This window comes from Piliocolobus tephrosceles, chromosome 16 (genome assembly GCF_002776525.5).
Source record: "Piliocolobus tephrosceles isolate RC106 chromosome 16, ASM277652v3, whole genome shotgun sequence".
NCBI lineage: Eukaryota > Metazoa > Chordata > Mammalia > Primates > Cercopithecidae > Piliocolobus > Piliocolobus tephrosceles.
The window spans coordinates 36,642,479-36,662,820 of NC_045449.1; the positions used below are offsets into that span (position 1 = coordinate 36,642,479).

Consider the following 20,342-nt stretch of genomic DNA (forward strand, 5'->3'; position numbering starts at 1 on the left):
TCCCAAAGTGCTGGGATTACAGGCTTGAGCCACCGCGCCCGGCCTAAGCCTATTTTTTAAGAGGTGTTTCCAGATGAGTGTCCTGCCTTGGCCAGCTCCAGCAGACTTTAGAACTTGCATGGCTTTAAAAAAAAAAAAAAAAAAACCAAAAGGAGGCCGGGTGCGGTGGCTCACGCCTGTAATCCCAGCACTTTGGGAGGCCAAGGTGGGTAGATCACCTGAGGTCAGGAGTTTGAGACCATCCTGGCCAACATGGTGAAATATCATCACTACTAAAAACACAAAAATTATCCAGGCATGGTGGCAGGTGCGTGCAATCCCTGCTACTCAGGAGGCTGAGGCAGGAGAGTCACTTGAACCCGGGAGATGGAGGTTGTAGTGAGCCAAGATCACACCATGGCACTCCAGCCTGGGTGACAAAGAGTGAAACTCTGTCTCAAAAACAAAACAAAACAAAAAAAGCAAGCAACCAAGATGCCCCCAGACTAGTGAGGCGGACTCAATATTCTTCCATTTGTGGGCGGCAAAACGCACACAAATTCTCTCTGGATAAATTCTCCCTCACTCTCCCCCTCACTCCTTTCCACTTGAGAGAAAAATATTTAAGAGAAACACTCTCTAGACGGCTGAAATTTCCCCCTCACTAGCTCAATTTAGTTATTTATCAGAACACTTCGGCGCAGTTATTTTCAGACTTCCACATGAAATAGTAATACTTAGCACTTCCAATTCGTCTCCCAAGCAGTTTTTAAATGTCAGCTCATTAATTCTCAACACCCTTGAGAAGCAGCACTTTGCCCCATCTCTCAGACTGGGAAGACGGAGGCAGGGCTGCCTGAGGATCCCTGTGGGTTTCTGCAATGACTCGATGCTGATCTGACTCAGGGATCCTCTCACTTGGACCACAGAAAGCATTTTTCATTGAAGATGACACGGTACTTTAGGACTTGAGGACTCTATTCTAATGAATGGATCCTGGAACAGCCTTGTGGCCTCTGACCACAGGTACATGAACACGTGCAAGAACACGCTCCTTCAGCACTTTGTCCAGCCAGATGCAAGCCTCTCAGCACAGCCCACTGTCTGCCATCAGCAAGTGCCCTACATCTCCCAGGTCCTATCTCCCCTTGGCCAGGCCTGCCGGGCTCACGCCCGTATCTGTGAGCCGCACTCTGCGCAGATCTGGGAGCTGCACTCTGTTTCCCATCATGTCTTGCCAATCCCACACACCTGATGGCATCTGAACCAAAACATCACTTTCTGGGGGCAAACTATAGGCTTTGGAGGAGGCCTTCCAAAGAGGGGCTTATGTCCCGTGGTGTGGCTTTTCTTTGCTCCCTGAAAGAAACACTTCCAGACTTCTTCCCAGCCAGCATCAAACCTTTTAAGCTATTTGGAGCACCCTGAACTTCAGCCTTCAAATGCATTTTGTATTTATCACTTTAAAATGAAATTTAAGGTTCCTGTCATTTGAGTCTTCTCTTTATTAGTGAAGAAAATGGGTTAATTTTCCTGTGGGCAGGACAGGGAAAGAAAGGGCTGTCAGTGTAGATGCCTCAAATTCTGTGCCTGGTGGGGGCTGGAGGTCCGGAAGTCAGTGCTGGATGGCAGCAGCAGAGGAAGGAGTAGCACAGCTGCAGTGTGTGGCATCGAGGTAGGGGTCTCAGATCAATGCAGAATGGCCTGTCCAGAGCTGCCAGAGAATAGCTGGCCACAGGCAAGGGAATGGGTGACGAAGCACTCAGGATGGCTTTCCCCTGTCCTGGCCCCAAACTCCCAGACACAGCTGCCGCTGACCTGCAGCAGGAGTTTTAAAAGGGTAATGCCTACTTCTGCTGTGCTCTGAAGTAAGTCTTCACTAAACACTAACTCACAAATGACCCTGGCCCTTTATCTAGCATCAGCTGGCTTGGTCCCACATCTAAAGCACAGCAAGGATTAAAAAGTGCAGCAAGCCGGGCATGGTGGCTCACACCTATCATCCCAGGATTTTGGGAGGCTGAGGTGGGAGGACTGCTTGAGGCCAGGAGATCAAGACCAGTCTGTGCAATACAGCAAAACCCATCTCTACAAATTTAAAAGAAGAAATAAATACACCCTCTGTTTTGTTGTTTGATAGACGAATACACCGGAGTGGCCATGATAGGGTCATCATCCCCTTCAAAGAAGTCACCATGGAAGGCCCTGTCTTTGTTCACTAAGACTTGAAATATTTCCTTGAAATTTTGGTGGTGGGGGGGGGGGGGGGGGGGGTGGGGAATTCCCTTCTAGTCAGTTCCCAACTCGTGCAAAACAACTAGTCATTATTTTATAGTCCTACTGCATTTTGGTCCAAAAACAGCATAATCAATCTTGGCCACAAGTCATTTGGAACCAAGACTGGCAATGGTTTCCAAAAATCACATCCACTTTCAAAGGCCAAAGATTTATCACCAGTGAGGATATTCAGACGAAAATGCTAGAGTCTGAATATGAGTTCACAGTGAACACTTTGAAACTGCGCAGAGCAAAGGCAGGATCTTTGGAAGAAGTACATAGACTCCCACTTTGAAGAAGACACACTGCATCTGTAGGAAAAAGCCCGGTTCTCAATGCTTCTTAGTCATTGGCGGGGTTGGGGAAGGAGACACACACACACACACACACGGAGACAAAAACCAACGGGAAGAGATTGACACCCTCCCCCTTACACACACACACACACACACACAGAAATAGAGATAGATTGAGAAAAACAAATTCTTCATTTAAAAAAGTTTGGAGGTAAAATAAAAGGGAGGGAAATAAGAAAGGATTTTTTTATAGCTTCATACCAAATACATTATGGATTCAATGCTAGGAAAACATTCACCATGTCAATGTACAACAAAATTAGCATCTTTAAGATATGTTTACCAAGCAGCAGGGAGGTTTGTGAGTCTGGGCTGGGCTTGCACTGGCTTGAAAATCGCCCTACAGATCCTCCCTGACCCCAACATACACGCCATTTCCAGGCAATTCTTAACTGTCAGAAATCTGTCTTCATGAGATTTAAGTCCTTCCCCTCCCAAGGTGCCCTGTCTAACCCTCGCTGTCCCCACAATCTGTACATGGAGGAAGACACAGGAAGGTTTGCCCTTCAACAGGCACAAAAAGCAAGCTCCAGATTTGCTCAACCCGAATCAAACGGGCTAAACACATCCAGATGTTCGAATGGTTCTGGAAGATGAGGCAGAGCCCCTCCACTCCCATAGCCTCCTCCAACAGCAGCCTTCTCCCCACTCCCTCGGAAGGCCAGGGTAGACCTGCCAAGGCAAAATGGCTGTTGTCAGGGACGGAGAGGTGACGGCGAACATTCCCAGGGAACATAGCATCAGGAGCACAGCAGAAAGAGCAGACCCACAGCCAGAGAAAGCAACGATGTTTATCCACTTGTGAGACATCTGGAAAATGAAAGAGGCTACAAGCCATCTTTATCACATCTCTGTGCATACAAATACACCACGGAAAATTACAGATCCCTCTCATCTACCAAATGAGCCATAATAACCCCACAGGTTTTCCCCGAGTCCTTCAGACGCTCCGCCTTACACTGTTTATCATAACGGAGACAAGTGGAGAACCTTGGAAATGTAAAGGAAGATGAGCCCATGCCTTTCAAAGAGAAAGAGCCGGAGCAGGGAAACTCTGATCATGGCTAATTGGCCGGTCAGGGTCCTGTCCTGGACAGACCTAGGTGAGGACGTCTCTAAAGAAAATGTCCCACCTCCGCTTGCCATGGAGATTTCTAAGGTTTGCCCACTGTCCTTTTGTAAGTGCCTGCTGGGTAAGTGTGGAGATAAGACGAGTATTACATTATAATGCTTCCTCATGCATGAAAGTCTATTTTAAAGAGAGTCTGGAGGGGGCCATCAGGAAAGAAGAGCCTGAGCAGTAGAGGTAGAAGGAAGGCTGCTTTATTTAGAGAAGTCTCAGCTACAGAATAAAACTGTGCTTTACCTGCAAAGGAAAACTCATTAAAGTTTCTCTTCAGTTCCAGAGAAAGAAATCTACAGTCATAGAATTTCAGAGAAACTGATTTTATTTCCCATACGCTTTTCACCTTGTCCTCCGACTCTACCCCAACTCACATACTAACTTGAATATATATGTAACCCCCCGCACCCCAAACCAAGATGCCATTCGATCATACCAAATAACCATTGGCATGGCTTTAACCTGAAATTTCATTCTCTCTAGGTTCTTACTCCCCTGGCAAAAGAGTGAATAGCCTACCGAGTTGTACACATTTCTGCTTAAGCAACTCTGGTGAGGCATTCTTTTTAAAAGCAAGGAATACCTGAATATGTTAGGCATAGGATTTTCCTTGTTAATTTGTTCAGTAAGTCTGGAAGGCCCCACCCCTTTTTATTAAATAGGAAAACACGTCAAGGAAAACATAAGAATATACCAAAACTCCCAACCTTCCCTTATGTCCATTCTTGCTCTGGGGGTTTCTAGGCCCCAGGTTCTCTATCCCCCTCTCTGTAACTCTCCCTGGCTCCCTTTTCTTCTCCCACCCCATAAATCTCAAGGGCATCATTCACCCTACCTGATCCATGGCCCCCATCCTCTCCATCTGAGCTCTCTCCCCTATGCAAGAATGTGGCAAGAAAAGCCATGGCCTCTCTGTGCTCTGCTGCCAGGCCTATCCCCAGAGCACCAGCCTCACTTCTCTGCTGTTGGTTTCCCATGATGTGGATATTCTGGGACCTCCAACCCCAGTACATCTTAACAATGACATACACACCTTCCCCCAGACTCCATTTCTACCAGTGACCCCAACCTCCCGCAGTTGCAAGCTTTACACTCTTGCTCGGTCCTCTCTCTTCTAAGCTACCCCATCCCATTCTATTATTTCTTCCTTTGATGGGACCCCCATTCTCCCCTTTCCTTACTTTCTCTTTTTTTAGATGCAGTTTCACTCTTGTTGCTCAGGCTGGAGTGCAATGGCGTGATCTTGGCTCACTGCAACCTCCACCTCCTGGATTCAGGCAATTCTCCTGCCTCAGACTCCCTAATAGTTGGGATTACAGGCGCCCGCCACCTGCCTGGCTAATTTTTTGTATTTTTAGTAGAGTCAGGGTTTCACCATGTTGGCCAGGCTGGTCTCGAATTCCTGACCTCAGCTGATCCACCCGCCTTGGCCTCCCAAAGTTCAGGGATTACAGGCGTGAACCATCATGCCCGGCCACTTTTTCTACAACTCTCTTTGCTTCAGAACCTTAAGTTGTGACCTAACACAAGATGGCCTCCTTCCTGGCATCACTGACTGTGACCTGGTTACTTTTCCTGAAGGATCACTGCAAACCTTTCATGTCTCCAACTGCCCACAGGGAAACATCCAAGCACTCAGGGTTCGAGGCAAGTTACCCTGCCTTCCAACATCACATCTAGGTCCCCTCGGACGCACACCCCCAGTCCAGTCCACCGGTCAGTCATTCCACTGAATTCTCTCCAGCCCCTTTACTTAGGAAGAACATGCCTTTGTCCGTGTTCCACAGAAGGGAAAACTGCAGGAAAGGCATGAGGAGATTCCCAGGGGGCTGTCTTGTGAGGTCATAGTGGCAGGGCACACAGCCTCAAGAGCTAGCAACAAGGAGGCTGGATGGGAGACCACGGGAAGGGAGGGTGCCCTGCAAAAGAAGAGGCGGAACCGAGAAGGCAACGCCCTGGCACCGGCCACCTTCACGGCATCATGAAGGAGGAGGATCCGTGGAGGAGAAACCAAAGTCTGGGGAATTCAAGAGGTCAGAGCCATGGTCAGGGAGAAAGTTTCTGTCAAAAACCTCTCTCCTGGCCGGTGCGGTGGCTCGCGCCTGAATCCCAGCACTCTGGGAGGCTGAGACGGGGGTGGATCACGAGGTCAGGAGTTCGAGACCAGCCTGACCAACATGGCAAAACCCCGTCTCTAGTAAAAATACAAAAATTAGCTGGGCGTGGTGGTGCACGCCTGTAATCCCAGCTACTCAGGAGGCTGAGGCAGAAGAATCGCTTGAACCTGGGAGGGGGAGGTTGTCGTGAGCCGAGATTGCACCACTGCACTCCAGCCTGGACAACAGTGAGACTCTGTCTCAACAGCAACAACAAAAAACAACTCTAGGCCTGGTGCAGTGGCTCATGCTTGTAATCCCAGCACTTTAGGAGGCCGAGGTGGGTGGGTCATCTAAGGTTGGGAGTTCGAGACCAGCCTGACTAACATGGAGAAACTCTGTCTCTACTAAAAAAAAAAAAAAAAAAAAATTAGCCAGTTGTGATGGTGCATGCCTGTAATCCCAGCTACTCGGGAGGCTGAGGCAGGAGAATTGCTTGAAACCAGGGGACAGAGGTTGCGGTGAGCCAAGATTGTGCCATTGCACTCCAGCCTGGGCAAGAAGAGCAAAACTCCGTCTCAAAACAAAAAACAAGTCTCTCCCTAAATCATAAGCACCTGTGAACAGGAACCGCATCTTGTGCCTTCTCTGCCCCTCACCCCAGACCCAAGACTCAGTGACTACGTTTTGACTGATTGACAGATGAACGGCAGCTCTGGGGACTGAACAATTGCTCTGGGACTTTAAAGACCTGGAGTCTTTTGCTGATATGTGCAGTGGCCTTCGGCTAACTGACAAATGTGCTGTTTCTGTTATAAAGGAGGGCTTGCAAAACCTCTTATTTTTTAATACATGTATTATATATACATGGCAGAAACTGCCTATGAGCAAAGAGAAGAAAATACGAATCATCCACTGTTAACATTTCAGTGTTTATTTTTCAGACCTTTTCCTAGCAAAATGTATATGTGTGTGTATTGACATTTTTAATAAAAAATATTACATGCAGAAGATATAGTAACGAACACTTATTAAAGTAATTTGCCAACTCCTTGTGCCCTGATTTATTGAGACTTCATCCTTAAGTATGTATCACTATTGCGTACCTGAATAAAACAAAACTCCCCATCAGCTCTCTTTCATTCCTTGGACTCACATCAGTCTCTAAGTCACCCCTGAACTGTGACTTATACGATAGCTTGGGAAAAGCCAACTGGGGACAATCAATGGAACAGACGGAGATAGGCCTGGAGAATGTGCATGAATTAAAAGGAAAACTCCATTGTAATAGGAACAAGATTCTAATCACTACACCTAATTACAAAAAGGAGTAAATCACTGAAAAAAAAAAAAAAAAAAATTAAGTGTCTCCTACAGAACAAACAAAGCAATTAGTCACAAACAGAAGCTCAGGGCTTGATGAGCAAGCCAGAGCCCAGACCCAATCTACCAGCTGTGCATCTGCTCCCAAGACTACTTTGGGGCCATGGAGGGTGGGCTGTAAGGTGAGAGCAGAGCCTGGGTATGTAATGGTGCTGGGGAAGGGTAGGTGGCCAGCTCCCAATACATCCGCCTCTAGACGCACACATGCACACAGCCTCATCAGGACCTCTGATCACGGTAGTGACCCAGCATTAGATTCTAGAAGGCTTAAATCTACAGCCCAGACCTTCCTGCACGGCAGAATGATGAGTGGTGATTTAATATATCTCAGAGTCACCTTCTTCATTCCCTGTCTGTATCCCTCAAACAACAATAATAATAATAGCAGCTAATTCTTATATTCAATTACTGTAGATCTGACACTATGCCGGGCATTTCACAAAGCTATCTAGTTCAATTCACACCTTAGACCTTCAAAGGAGGCACTATTATCATCATCTCCATGTATCAATGAGGGAACTGAAATCCAGAGGGCTGAGCAATTTGGCTAAATTCATCCTGCTTATGAGGAGAAGAACCTGGATTTAAACCCAACAGTGGACCCCAGAGCCCATGCTCTTTTTTTTATTTTATTTATTTATTTTTTTTTTTTTTTGAGACGGAGTCTGGCTCTGTCACCCAGGCTGGAGTGCAGTGGCGGGATCTCAGCTCACTGCAAGCTCCGCCTCCCGGGTTTACGCCATTCTCCTGCCTCAGCCTCCGGAGTAGCTGGGACTATAGGCGCCCACCATCTCGCCCGGCTAGTTTTTTTGTATTTTTTAGTAGAGACGGGGTTTCACCGTGTTAGCCAGGATGGTCTCGATCTCCTGACCACGTGATCCGCCCGTCTCGGCCTCCCAAAGTGCTGGGATTACAGGCTTGAGCCACCGCGCCCGGCCGAGCCCATGCTCTTAAACTCTGTACCACGTCACCCGTAAGATGAGCAAAGTTAAGCCCATCTTTTAATGTGGTAAAGAACCAGGTGTCAAGTGTGAAATGCCAGGTGCAAGTGGACTACTTCATAAACGTTAACGTGATTCTTAGCCCTTTTCCTATTGGTTGCCCCAACTCATTCTCTCTCCCCTGGGGTCTCCTTCCTAAAAGACCCTTGGAGAGCCTCACATCACTGGTGGGCCCTTCTGAACCTTGTACTCTGTACCTGCCTATACCCCAGGAGTGGAGGATGAAGGGAATCTCCTGCTCTTGAAACCCAGGACCCTCCTAGAAACTGGCTATGCAACCTGGAGGTGAGCTCTGAGGGCTTGAACTTAGCAACTATCTCTACTATAAGTTTCAAACATTGAAATAGACCTGTAATAAATCGTTGTCCTGCAGGGCTACACAGTGACTGGAGTTATCTTAAATATATCATCTGACACAGAAAATCTAAATCTTCCTGAAAAACCCAAGACATGTAATGACTGTGTCTATAAGGGCAGGCTCTCCTGAAGGGTCTGTGAATAAAATCTCCAGGAGCAGGGCCTATTCTAGGTCCGTCTTATTGCCAACGGCTGAACTTGGTTTCACCCTGACAGTAGTGAGGGGAGATGAATCAAGCACACGTACTGTTCATTTGGTCATTCCAAAGAACTTCCCTGAGCACGCCAGAATCTGTTTTAGGCACTGAGAGAGATGACTTGGAAAAATCAATCTAACAATATTCCGTGCACAGACCTACAGGGCTGGGGTGGGGGCAGCCTGGAGGCAGGACTACCCTTGAGGGCTAAGCTGCCTACTTAAGAGCTAACAGGGCCTGGCCCAGGGCCGTGGGATGAAGAGTGAGTCAGGTCCTTATTGATGAAGCCTCTTCCCCTCAGTCTAAAGCAGATGATAAAACAGGAGCTTCTGGCTGAGCATATGAGGCAGTAAACACACAAAAGCATTTGTTTTGACACGTCTGGCAAAGGGGCTCAGCTCAACACAGCAAACTCTCCTGCAGATGTCCTTGGTCAAGCCGTTCCTCTAGACTAAGGCCCTGCAGTGGTCAGCTTGGACCCTAGCAGGGCAGTTGAGGGCTCGGGCCCCAGGGCCACAGAGACTTGGCTTCACACCTTACACTCAGGAACCACACGGCGATCTTGGGCGAGTGGTAGAACAAGTTACCCTCTGAACCCCAGTTAACAGAATGTTCTTTACGGGGGGATGAAATGAGGTGAAATGAGACGGTGTGATAGAGCATTTACACACATGGAAACACATAGGAAATACAGGCTCTTGATGCTGCTATTATTATGAATCATATTGGCTATTTTTTTTTTTTTTCTGTTTTTTGAGACAGGGTCTCACTTTGTCACCCAGGCTGTACTGCAGTGGCGCAGTCATAACTTACTGCAGCCTTGACCGCAGCCTTGGTCAAGCCGTTCCTCTAGTCCTTGGTCTAGAGGAACCTTGGACTTCCTTGGTCAAGGACTTGAAAGGACTTGAAAGTCCATCAAAGGACTTCCTTGGTCCCCCCTCTTCCTCCAGAGCTTGCTCCTCCTCTTACCAGTCCACTCCACCTGGCTCTTGCCTCCCTGCACCCAAGAGTCTATATGAAAGAGAGAGAGAGAGAAAAAAAACACAACTCATTTCATACAGCGCCAAAGAGAGATCTGAGGTATAGAGCCACCAAGTCCCACCTGCCCCCAAATGTCACCTGGACAAGCTAATTGGTGCTGCCTTCTTTCCCCTTTTCTCACATCCCTCAGGATATGAGTTCTAATATCCACTTAGGATCTGAGTGACTGCAGGCAAATTACTTTGCCTCTCTGGCTTTGAGTTTCCAGTTTGTAAAATGGTGACAATAAGACCGCCTACCCCTCCTGAGCGTGTCTGAGAGTGACCACGTGTCAGACTGTATTTTCCTAAGACGGCCACAATATCTCGCCGATGCCACATGCTATCTATGATGGGAGCTCAATACGCCTCCAATCCAGAGGTGAGCTCTATGTCTCCTCCCCTTCATTCTAGTTGAGAATTTGAGACTCACTTGTGTTGTTTGACCTTTGAGGTTAGGTAAAAAGAAAAAAAAAAAGTGAACACGCTTCTGCCTTGTCTGTGGAAACATTGGCGCCCCAGCCCTAAGCTGCTGTATAAGGAGTCTGACTGCCTGAGGCAGCCATGATGTAAAGAAGCTCAAACCAGCTCATGCAGAAAGACCACGGAGAGAAGTCCTGAGATCCCTTGGAGAGAGATGGTTGGTCAGCACCTGTTGTGCTAGTTACAGCCACACTAGAACTGCAACCTCATGTCTGACTGCAACCTCATGAGATGCTCCCAGCCTGAACCACTCAGCTGAGTCCTGCCCAAATTCCTGCTCCATAGAAACCACAAGAAATAACATAATGATTGCCGTTGTTGTAAGCCAACAAGTTTTTGGGTGATTTGTTATGCATCAATAGATAACTGGAACACCACATATATAAAAACATGCTGTAAACTGATGGGTAAATATTAAGAACTCCAAATGCTATCATAACTTTTATGATTATTTCCTTTTCAAGTCTGCCCTTGATTTTGTCTTTAGAAAAATATGTGTGTTGTGGGCGGGGTGAGAAGAATGCATACAGAATTGACCTTAGCTGCCTTTTTTTTTTTTTTAAAGACAGAATCTCACTCTGTTGCCCAGGCTGGAGTGCAGTGGCACAAGCTCAGCTCACTGCAACCGCCACCTCCCAGGTTCAAGCAATTCTCCTGCCTCAGCCTCCCGAGTTGCTGGGATTACAGGCATGCACCACCACACCTGGCTAATTTTTGTATTTTTAGTATAGAGGGGGGTGTGCCTTGTTGGCCAGGCTGATCTCGAACTCCTGACCTCAGGTGATCCACCCGCCTTGGCCTCCCAAAGTGCTGGGATTACAGGTATTAGCCACTGTGTCTGGCTTTGCCCTTAGCTTGAGGGAAAAAAGCCAATTGTTACCAAATGGATGGTGTCAATATGTCAAATGACTTCTCAATTCACTTGGTGGCATCTTTTAGAAATAAAGGTTCCATGAACTAATTAAAAAGTGAATTGCAACTAGGGGATTTCCCCCAACAAAGCCAAGTTAATTCTACCCAACGATCCTCAAAACATGCTGGGTACTGCAGAGAAGCTGAGTTCCCTGCACAGCACCGGGAGAAGCCACTTCAGCTGCCCACGGGGAAAGAAGCAATGTGTTCCAAGCGTAAGAATGTGGACATGAAGCCTGGCCTTCCATCCCACATTTTGGTACTAGGATTGGGGAGATGATCTCCACCGACCACAAAATGCGCGTGCCTGGGGTAGCCAGGTGCCTCACAGTTCAAAACAACAACTTTCGTGTTCTCATCTCTGTAGTTCCTGGGAGCAAATCGAGATGGTAAAGCCGTCAGCAGCCTAGGCCCTCATCATCTTGACAGATACTTAGCTATTCATTTAAAAACAAGCAAGAGAACAAGCGTCAGCTGTATTTTTTAATTACTCCTGGATAGGGCTGGGAATGCTTCGGCATAATTGGGGTATTGAGATTTTTTTTCCCATTTGAAGGCCTTGTTGCAGCAAGAAAAATACCACGTTTATTCTAATTAAAACCAACTCTTCTTTTAAATCATCGCAGCAATAAGAAGGCAATTGGTGATGGATATTTACTTTTTAAGGGTAGCTGGGGTAACAGCTACTAGGCCCAGACCTGCTGTGTTGAACGTATGTCCTTCAGCATGGAGTTCTCTCACTTGCAGGTTCAGTTCTCTCATTTATTAAACGGGAGATATGAAGAAAATCCCACATGTTCCCTTTGGATCTAATTTAATTTGAGGTCATTGCTCCCACCTTCTGTTACCCCAGCCCAGTAGTGTATAATGTACGAAGGACCAGCTCTCTTGGTATGAAGAGTATCTGGGAACATGTGGTGTTCAAACGAATCCCTAGGCCTCCATGGGAACACCAGGGCTGGAGCTGTCGTCAGCTTGTCCGGACAGTGCAGTGGCCCCCAACTACCTGCGTGTGCATCCGTCACACCTGGTGACTTGTTAAATGCCCAGCCCAAGCTGCTTGCTCCTTCAGCAAGCATGTTTCAGTTGCTTTGGGGTGGGGCCCAGGAATCTTCATTTTGGATAAGGGTCCAAAGTCATCTCCGACGAGGTATTTAGAAGACCATACTTTAAAAAAAAGTACAGGTCTAGCTGAAAAACATGGCCTTCAGATGTAGAAAGACGTAGTTGTCTTTTTGATTTTCCAGCCACATAACCCTGACAAAGACCCGACGTTCCTGAACCTCTCTGTTCCCAAACAAGTGCAGCTCCCTAGCACTGCTGGAGGGTGGGAGGAGACTACACCCAGCACCTTCCGGTTCACTTCCCGCCACACACAGCCGCCTGCCAAAGACCTTTTCCCTTTCCTCGCTTTACACACGGGGTCACTCAGAGTAGCTTTTCAAAAAGCACCTGACCAGCGCAATGACCTCTCAGAAAACAAGTTTGGCAGAAAAAGCCACATTTAAAAGGGTCCAATAGGCTGGGTGCGGCGGCTCATGCCTGTAATCCGAGCACTTTGGGAGGCCGAGGCAGGTGATCACCTGAGGTCAGGGGTTGAGACTAGCCTGGCCAACGTGGTGAAACCCTGACTCTATTAAAAATACAAAAATTAGCTGAGCATGGTGGCAGGCACCTTTAATCCCAGCTACCCGGGAGGCGAGGCAGGAGAATCACTTGATCTCGGGAGGCAGAGGTTGCAGTGAGCTGAGATTGCACCATTGCACTCCAGCCTGGGCAACAAGAGCGAAACTCCATCTCAAAAAAAAAAAAAAAAAAAAAAAAAAAAAGAAAGAAAGAAAGAAAAAAGTTAAAGGGTCCAATAGAAACACTTTGGCCATTTAAAATGGCCATACCTCTCTTGGTTAACAGTAAGGTGAGGCGGACAGCTGAATTTAGCCACCAACAAAACAAGTTGTAATTGTACACCTGGCAGGTGGATCATGAAAAATGATAATAAAAATAGTAAGAAGAGGATGATGGTCCCTATAAATCTAACAGCATTTCTGAAAGCCTTTGGATGCCCTGCCCTGTTCAGGTGCTGAACTGTCTTGTTCCCATCCTTCACCCTCAGACTTGACTGGGAGGAGGAAGGAGAATGAGCGCGCTGGAGCCAGGGATGGGGAAGGGCTGCGCGCAGCACTCCCGCCTCCTGCGCGCTCCGTCCTCTCGGAGCACGGGGGGATGTGGTTTACCTGAGTGCGCCTATTTGCAGCCAGACACCTGGTTTTGACCAAATGTGACCAAATGGCTGACAGAGCACATTAGCTTGCCTCCTCCGCTTGTCAAAACAATTAGGCTCTGAAAGGTGGTGGTGGCCTCACCGGGCTGACAAAATGCCATCGGTGTATGAGACCGTTCATCAGCCTCCTGGAAGGTTCGATGGGGCCAAGAGGGCAAATGACCTAAATGGGAAGAGGGAGATTGGGCTGGAGGTAGGACAGGGGAGTCATTAAAACATTAAAAAACCTGAAAGTACCACGTAGCCATAGATGGCCAAAGGGATCCATTCCCGTGGCTCTGTAGGGCACACGGCCAGCGTGGTGCTAAGCGTAAGGGGTGGGAGTCCTGGCATCCACCGAGTGATTGACAGGCTGGCCCTCCCGCACTTCTGCTCTGCTCCGGTAACTACCCGTATTATGCCGAAATGACACAAGCGACAATAATTAAGCCCCAGATCTCTGTGGATCATTCGCAGTGATAATTCCACCTTTGTAATTCAGCTTCAGATAAACCCCTTTTGTTCTGCCTTATAACACAGATTCTAGTATCATTCAAGTATATTAACTGTAGCCTATTACTGTCACAAAAAATGCTCCCTGAGCCATAGCAAAAGACTCCCTAGACAAAACTTTATGTCATGTTAATCCAAGCTTTAATAACTATGAGGGTATATAACTGTATTCTAATTGTGCTCTGCGTTCCCGCATACAAAAACAGAAGATATCAAAAATGACAGCAGCCGATCTCTTCAAATAAAAAAGCATTAATTCCTCACTTAGGGCACTGGGATGCCGGGGTGAAGAGATGTATGTTTATCCGAAGAGAGAAGACATATGGGACCTTTGAGGACAGAGAAGGTTTGGGGGCTAGGGTGGGACCACCAGGAATCTATGCCACAAGGGTTGAAGGCTGCGGAAGAGGCTGGAAGGCAGACATGGAGACTTGGACACGGAGACTGACTTATCAAGAGAGCCAGGTCAGAGATGTTCAGGGGATAGAGAGAAGCCAAGTAAAGCTTTCTTTTTTTTTTTTTTTTTTTTTTTTTTGAGACGGAGTCTCGCTCTGTCACCCAGGCTGGAGTGCAGTGGTGCAATCTCGGCTCACTACAACCCCCGTCTGCTGGGTTCAAGTGATTTTCCGGCCTCAGCCTCCTGAGTAGCTGGGATTACAGGCGTGCGCCACCACGCCCAGGTAATTTTTGTATTTTTACAAAATACAAAATTTTGTAAAGACAGGGTTTTTACAAACCTGTAGAGACAGGGTTTCACCACGTTGGTCAGGCTGGTCTCAAACTCCTGACCTCAGGTTATCCGCCTGCCCCGGCCTCCCAAAGTGCTGGGATTATGGGCATGAGCCACCATACCCGACCCAGTGAAGCTTTCTAAGGCAGCTGTGGGGATCCCTGGGTTCTCGACCCGGTTTGGACATTAACTCAGTGGGTAACCTTGGCCAAGTCATTCCCACTTGCTGGGCCTCCCTTTCTTTCTGAGGAGACAGTGTCAGGTCAGATATCTTGTAGGGCTCACTCCCTCACCTCCTCCAAGCCCTCTCCCTGCGGCCCAGCCTGGCCAGCTGATGTAAAATTACAACCCACTCCAGGTACTTCCTAATCTCCTTTACACTGTGTTTCACTGTTGTTTTATTTAAGTGGCTCCTACCATTTTATAATTGTGCTATGTAATTTTCTTTTTTGGTATATTTGTTGTTTATCCTATGTCTCTCTCCACTTGAGTTGAGTTCTGTCATGACCGGGATTTGTTTCTGTTCTGTTCTGTTCACTGATTTATCCCTGGTGCCCGGCATGGCACCTGGCACGCAGCATGTGTTCAGTGTGTGCTAGATGACCACGTGGCATGGCCATGGACCAGGTGTGTGGTCCAGGACAAGTTTCTTCAACTCACTGAGCCTCAGTTCCTCAACTGAGGAAAGAAGAGGCAGATACCTACTTCCTAGCATTGCTGAGAGGATTAAATTAAAGAGCAGATGCAAAAGCAACTAGAATGGTGCCCAGCACAACAGAGGTGCTCAAAGCAGGTTATTTTATGGAGGAAAACAACATTCCCTGTAAGGCTAAAGATGCAGTTTTCACTGCTAAGACCCAACGCAGGTCCTTATGTAGTTATTGGTCTTATTACCACCACAATATACCCCTCTTCTAGAAACCCCACCTCCTCTACTTCTCCAGCCCCCAAACCCACTCCAGGTCCATAGTGTGTCTCCTGGCACCAAAAAAGAATCAAAACACTAGGCTCTTGTGGGACACTTCTGCATCACGGAGGCTGCTGGGCATGGGAGTCCAGAAGCCCACAGTGAACTTGGGCAAATTCTCCTGGCCTTAATGTTACCTTCTCTTTAAAAATCAGGATACTATATTTTAATGTGTCTCCCTCACCACAGAGGGTGGGAATGAAATATAACAAAATGAATTGTCCAACAAGAGGAATTAGGACTCTGTTGTTTAACCTCTCTGAGCCTTGTTTCCTTATCTGTGAAAAGGGGTATCGTCATAACCCTCACTGCCTTATCGCGCCCGGTGGTTGTGAAGACAAAAGAGCCAGTGGAGCTTCTGCTATGTAGAGAGTGACCAGAGGCAGAACCCCGAGGGGCCAAGAGCCCTTCGTCTGTAGCAGGTAGACTTGTCCTGCAGTGCCAGCTCCCAGGCTCATGCAAACCACTTATCTTCTGCCGAGGGCCAGTTTTTTCATCTGTATAATGGGAATTAAAACTTTACCTGCTCTGCCTACCTCACAGTGTTGGGTGATGCTGGGACAGATACTTCACAGCCTGTCCATCACTTTCACGCCCACATGAAAATGGCCCCAAGAGGAGGAACAGCAGGGCGTACCTCCTACTGCAGTTTGGGCAGCTGAAGAAGGTTTTAGTAATAATGACCACAGGCAGATGGGATGATCCGATCTCTAACACTCCTTCTCGTGACTAGGAGACAAGATCAACCCGCAGCTCAAGACTGTTTCCTGCCTCCCCTGCGATCTGGAATGCCTTCATCTAGTTGGACGGACTCAGAGGGCAACTGAACAGAAGTTCCTTAAAACATTGTGACCCGCAGGGGCTGGATCTCCACTGGGCAAGGACTATCCCATGGCAAGTGTTCACTGACTGGGACCAGAATGGCCAGCCTCTTTATTGATATTTTCACCACACTTAAAAACCAAAGAATAAAAGGATGGGGAGGTGGCAGGTGAGGACAGCAATTTCATTAATCACTTCCTCTTTTGCTGAAGATCAACTATGCAACCAGATTTTATCATGAGACAGATCAGAAATCCCTGGTGTAACAGCAATCGCTCCTTTTACCTTTCTTCAGACAATGCAAAGGACATAAAAGGCCCTGAAGCTCCCATTCCCAAAACTGCTGAAAAGCAACCACAGGTAGAATATGAAGCAAAGATGGTTGCTCCTCAGGTCTCCAAGGTGCTCACCTGACCTTTAGAGCCGGCTGGCCAGAACTCAGAATTCTGGTGGCACAGTTGAGCAGCGTCTAGAGAGTCACCTTGGATTTCCTCCTTTGACCTAGGAGCCTGAGGTTTCTCAGCACCCACAGAGTTTACAGTGGGCTTCATTTCCCTACCCCATCCTATGCTGGCTCACTCTGTTTTAATGAATTCTCATCTCCCCAAAGTGGAAAACCGATGGAAAATGGAGGAAGAACAAAGATATTCCACAAAAGACTGAGAACCCAGGCTGGATGGGGTGCTTCACGCCTATAATCCCAACACTTTGGGAGGCAAAGTCAGGTGGATCACCTGAGGTCAGGAGTTTGAGACCAGCCTGGCCAACATGGTGAAACACCGTCTCTACTAAAAATACAAAAATTAACTGGGTGTGGTGGCGGGTGCTTGTAATCCCAGCTACTCGGGAGGCTGAGGCAGGAGAATCGCTTGAACCCAGGAGGCGGAGGTTGAGATCGTGCCATTGCACTCCAGCCTGGGCAACAAGAGCAAAACTCCATCTCAAAAACCAACAACAACAACAAATACTGAGAACCCAAACGGAGTTCCCTCACTCCTCCCTAGACTGGCACACCGCACATCAGACACATGGGAAAGAGGCCCCATGTAATCAGCGGCTGCTGAAATTTCTTCAATACCTATCAAAAACTATGTTTTTCCCTTGCCCATCCAGCATCAGCTGCCAAAGACTTAGATATCTATTTGAGAACCCTCAGTATTGATCAGGTCAAATGCTACAAGGTTTTTATCTCCTGATTTCTCGACCTTAAAGGGACCCAGAGGACTTACCAATATACTAATGTCACAGTGAAAATAACTGTGGGGAAGAAAGACACTGAGTAATTTACGTCGTCTTGATTTTTACTTGTCCATCACCTTCAGTACTCATGTAGAATGTCTCACAAATCCTTCCCCCGTTTTTCATGGGGATTACTGAGACCCCGACAACAGAACGATGCCTTGCTTTACTAGAGGAATACTGTCGAGAATTACAAATGAAAGACTTAAGCAATTCAGTACATTATAAGTCAGACACTATCTTTTTCATCTTTGTTAATACGTGAACTCCAGGCAGCAAATCTGGTTTTTGGTTTTTTTTAAACAAAAAAAGATAGAAAAGCTTTAATCACAAACGATTTAGGTGGTATCAGGAGCAAATTACAACACTAATACAGAACTCAGAGAAAGAAAATAAGTTTTAAAAGTACAAAATGATGACTTTCAGAGCAATGTTCATCTTCCTTCTGGCCAGACTTGTGGATTCATCATCCAGGGAGGAAAACTGAGGCAAAGCTGCCAGGCTAGAAAGGTTGAATGAAGAGCAGGAAGGAGGCAAACCGTGGCTTCATATGCCTGTCATTAGAGCAGTCATGAAGGCTTTGAAAAAATCATCATCATCATCATCATCATTGTGGCGTTGGCCATCCTCCTGCAGGAAGGCGCAATGATTCCTGAATTGGAAGTGAGGATTAGCAGGAATTGGAAGTGAGGATTGGCAGCCATTCGTCTCTGCCCCAACTCTCCACATTTTCTCTGATGGACTCGGGCCCAAGTTCACCCCCATCTGACCCCAGGCCCTCCCAAAGAGGACCCCCAAAGGGCAAGACCCCCTGGCTGCAGGAACTCTGCATCAGGAGATGTAACATGTCTACACTCTATTTATCCAAGGTCTATTATCAGCCACAAATGTTGAACTCCAGGCTGGCTGCCTCTGCCCCAAGTGTCCTCCTGGGCTGCTTTCCAGGACCTCAGCTAGTCTGAAAAGTATTCTAGCTGCCAGGGTCAATGTTCTGCTGAATTGCAGCTATGCAGGAGCTGGGTATTCCAAGAGTTAACACCCCAGAATCTCAGAGTTCCTTCGCTCATTCACTCCATGACCTGTCTACTCCAACGCTTCTGCCGGGCTCTGTGCCTGACTGCACTCTCAGAGAGGCCTCTAGCCAGGTCTTGTAATAGAAAACAGACATAGGAAGAAGCAGGTAACTCCCCACCACGGGAGAATCCGAATAAACTGACCAATGCGAGCGCTTGGCAGAAACGCTCCTGAGGTCTCAAGGATAAGCCCTTTTATCCCAGTGCCAGGACAGCTGCAGGCTGTGAGGCAATGGCCCACGAGGGGCAGTGTGACACCTCCCATCCGTCCTGCCCACCCCGGAACCCTGGCCAGGTGCTTGGCAGAAACCGCCAGCATGCCCCTTGGCTCCAAGGAGTCTGAGCCATTCTAAGTGGCAGGTTCCAAGTACTAAGCTGCTGCCTGTGGCTAAAAAAGAAAAAAACAGAGAGGAAGAAAGAGAGGTAGAGGAAGTGGAGAATGCAAAATTCCCCCCAGAAGGCATGTCAGCTACTCAGAAAATCTGGAAGATTGGAGCTGGGAAATGAGGAGCAGGCCAAAATGTTTAACCCAAGTTCTTTTATGATGTGCCCCCACAGAAGCAAAACATCAGGGCATCTCACGAAGATCATGGTCGCTTCTGGGCCTGTGATATCTTGAAACATGAGCCATGGTATTTTATTCCAAATATTTCTCCTTTGGCAAGGACAATTCCTTTACTTTGGGAGCTGGGACACGCAAGTGAACCCAACCCCACTGCTGTCCCATCCATGCTTTACATGACTTCTTGTATGCACAAGCCCTTCCTGGACAACAGAGGGCCACTTTCAAAGCAGAGGTCTACCTTCAGTGGGACTAATCATTTAAGTAGCCCCCAAACTCTGATTAGAGGATGTCTGCAGAACTCTTGCCAGAGGAGATTTGAGAAACTGAAACATAGTACCTGCCAAGGACAAGCCTTTTGGCACTGTAGCCACCTCAAGACACTTGGCAAATTCCATCAGGTGTCAACAATAAATCTAGACATATTAGATTTAAGAGAACAAAGGAGAGGTCTCTATGGGGCCTAAAAGGAAGCCTGTTGCTAAATAAGCAAGAGAAAGGAGAATTAGTATGTATTGGGTGGCAGGCATCGTACCTCCACGATTTCACCTGCATCTCTAGTGCAACCCTTCCAGATAGGCTTGATGATACCTATTTTCTAGATGAGGGAATTCAGGATCAGGGAGACTAAAGAGCTTGCCCTGGGAGAGAGCCACGGTCTGTGATCTTTTGTCCACTGCCTGCTACCATTAGGTACATTCTTAGTTTTGAGTCTCCTGTGAGAATTTAAAGCAAACATAAGTCGTTCATAGAGCCCAACATCTGGACTTTTCAACCACCCTCTCTTCACCCTCCTGCTCACCCTAATTCCTCTTCCTTCAAATAACAAACACATTAGTTTGCAGTGTCCACAGAGGTACAACACCCAGAGATACCTGGACTTAGAAATAACCCACTTTGTTGCTTTTCTTCTGTCTCCCCAAGTCCTGTTTCTTAGCAAAGTCTTTATCATCTGCAGAGTGGAGGGGTCACAGGGCAGAGGTAAAAGTCTTC

General features: G+C 47.4%; 1 protein-coding gene across 4 annotated transcripts in view; it reads right to left on the reverse strand.

Annotated features, from left to right (window-relative positions):
* The window catches only part of MSI2 (musashi RNA binding protein 2), a 436,670-nt gene that overhangs the window by 183,780 nt on the left and 232,548 nt on the right, over positions 1-20,342 (reverse strand). The gene's annotated exons all lie outside the window — the stretch shown is intronic.